Genomic DNA, 2,817 nt, shown 5'->3' on the forward strand with positions numbered 1-2,817 from the left:
AGGAGAGGGAAGGAAGGAAGAAGAAAGAAAGAAGAAAGGCAGGCAGGCAGGCAGGCAGGAAGGCACGAAGGGAAGAAGGAAGGAAGGAAGGAAGGAAGGAAGGAAGGAAGGAAGGAAGGAAGGAAGGAAGGAAGGAAGGAAGGAAGGAAGGAAGGAAAGAAGGAAGGAAGGAAGGAAGGAAAAGAAAAAGAAAAGAAAGCTGCCAAGTTCTCATACTTTTAATACTAACTACTCAGGAGGCTAAGGTCTGAGGACTCTGGTTCAAAGCCAGCCAAGGCTAGAAAGTCTGTGAAACTCTTATCTCCAGTGAACCAGCAAAAAATGAAAAAGGGAAGTAGAGCTGTGGTTCAATTGGTAGAGCATCAGCCTTCAGTGAAAAAGCCAAGCAAGAATAAGAATCTCTGAATTTGGAGTACAGTATTTTTATTTTCTTTGCTACTTCCTGACTTTGTTCTGGTAGCTCTTAGCTTGCTAACTTGCCTTCCTGATTTCCCCCAGATATCTGTGCCTTTATTTCTGGTATGTAGAGACACAGGGACTCTTCATCCTGGCTTCTCCCTGCTCCAAGGTTTTAATGCTATTTTCCAATGACCCCAGGCTCCAACTTAGCAAACAGACTCACCTGGACACCAGTGGTTCAGACTTATAATCCCAGCTACTCAGCAGGCTGAGATCTGCAGATCAAGGTTCAAAACTAGACCGGGTAGGAAAGTCCATGAGACTTTTATCTCCAATCAATCAGCAAAAATCTGAAAATGGAGCTGTGGCTCAAGTGATAGCCTTGAGAACTAAGCTAAGGGAGAATGCTTAGGCCCGGACTTCAAGCCCCAGTAGTGGCATACACAAAAAATTGTTAAAATTAAACAGATTGATTCAAATGTGTATATTTTCTTCAGTAATATAATTTCATTTTCCTAATCTTATTTTTGTTTCATTTTCTTCTGATTAAGTTGGTGCTCAAAAAAACAATTTTGCATATATGTGTATATACATATATGTGTGTATATGTATATACTTATGTATATATGAGTGTTTGTCTTTCTTTCTTTTTTTTTTTTTTTTTTTTGGGGTCCGGTCATGGGGCCTGAACTCTGGGCCTGGGCGCTGTCCCTCAGTTCTTCAGCTCAAGGCAAGCGCTGTACCACTTGAGCCACAGCGCCACTTCCGGCTTTTTTTTTCTTTTTGCTTATGTGGTGCTGAGGAATTGAACCCAGGGCCTCATGCATGCAAGGCAAGTGCTCTACCACTGAGCCACCTTCCCAGCCCAGTGTTTGTCTTTCTTTACTCCATCCCTATTGAAGCTTTTCACACATTATCTTTTGTTGTTGTTGTTGTTACCAGTACTCAAGCTTGAAATTAGGGCCTCATGCTTTTGCTTGGCTTTTTTGATCCAACTAGTGCTCTATCACTTGAGCTACATACACACGTCTGGCTTTTCTCTGGTTAATTAGAGATAGAGTCTCCTGGCCTTTCCTGCCTGAGCTGGCTTCAAACTAGGTTCCTCATACCTCAGCCTCCTGAGTAGTTAGGATGACAGGTGTGAGCCACCAGTGCCCAGCTTCACATTATCTTAGTGAACATTTCAATTTCGCCCTCACACTGCCACCCACTCTGTTTGATTATATAATACGTTGACGTGCTCAAATTTCTGTTTACTCTAGCACAGGAATTCCAACCAAGATAATTATATTCATGGATTCAGGAACCTGCTTATTATAAAATATTGAAGTAGGAAAATTTGTCTTTGTGCTATCCAGCACAGGATTTTAACAATTTTGTTTCCTCTTTCCTCCATTTTTCTTCCCTGCATATAACAACCTATTTTCTTTCTTCCCATCAATTCATGGCTTTAAGTTCTTCCACCCATAGTCTTTGAGTCAAATTTTAAGTATGTACAGAGTTAAAAAATATAATGAAATGGTAAAACACCTGTAATTCTGGCTACTTGGGATACTGATATCTGAGGATTGTGGTTCAAATTCAGCCCAGCCAGAAAACTCTGTGAGACTCATCTCCAATAAACCAGCAAAAACAAAATTGGAGCTATGGCACAAGTGGTGGAGTTTCAGCCTTGAATGAAAAAGTTAAGGGATAGTGCTCAGGCCATGAGTTCAATCCCAAGTACTAGCACTTGAAATTTAAAAATACTAAAATGAACAATATCCCAATCCTACTATTTTCACTAAAATACTAATAAATATGACAATTGTCTGTTTTTTCTTTTGTTTATCTATATGATATATGTCATCTTTGATTCTAACAGTATATTTTTCTTTACCAAGCTTGTGACATTGTCAGGAATTCAAGACTAAATGATAGTAATTTTCTAAAGAAGCATGTCAGCATTTCTTGATAACTTAAGTTAATTTAAATCTGTTGAGAAAAACAACTTATGAGGAAAAATCAGCCAAGCAAGAATGCAAAGGCCATAAGTTCAAGCCCCAGTACCCAGCACATATCACACACACACACACACACACACACACACACACACACACACACACACACACACACACACACACACACACACAAAGTACTTACTAAATCCTAAGTTGTTTAAAGCACACAAGCAAATGCTAGTAAGTTACCAGTACCTATTTTGCCTTCCAATGATAAAACAAAAGTGTAGAAAAACAAGGCCACTTCCACCAAACCAGATTGTTGGTGTTCAAGACCTAACTTGAGTTCACTCCATTTGATGCAATACTGTTCAAAAGAACATTCATTCAGTGAGGAGTAAAATATTGTACATCTGTCAGAGATAGATGTTAACAGATATTCTTGACTTTTAACATAATAGGTGGTATTTGAGCCAGA

The sequence above is a fragment of the Dipodomys merriami genome, unplaced genomic scaffold, assembly GCF_024711535.1.
Source record: "Dipodomys merriami isolate MVZ:Mamm:240054 unplaced genomic scaffold, mDipMer1.0.p SCAF_170, whole genome shotgun sequence".
NCBI lineage: Eukaryota > Metazoa > Chordata > Mammalia > Rodentia > Heteromyidae > Dipodomys > Dipodomys merriami.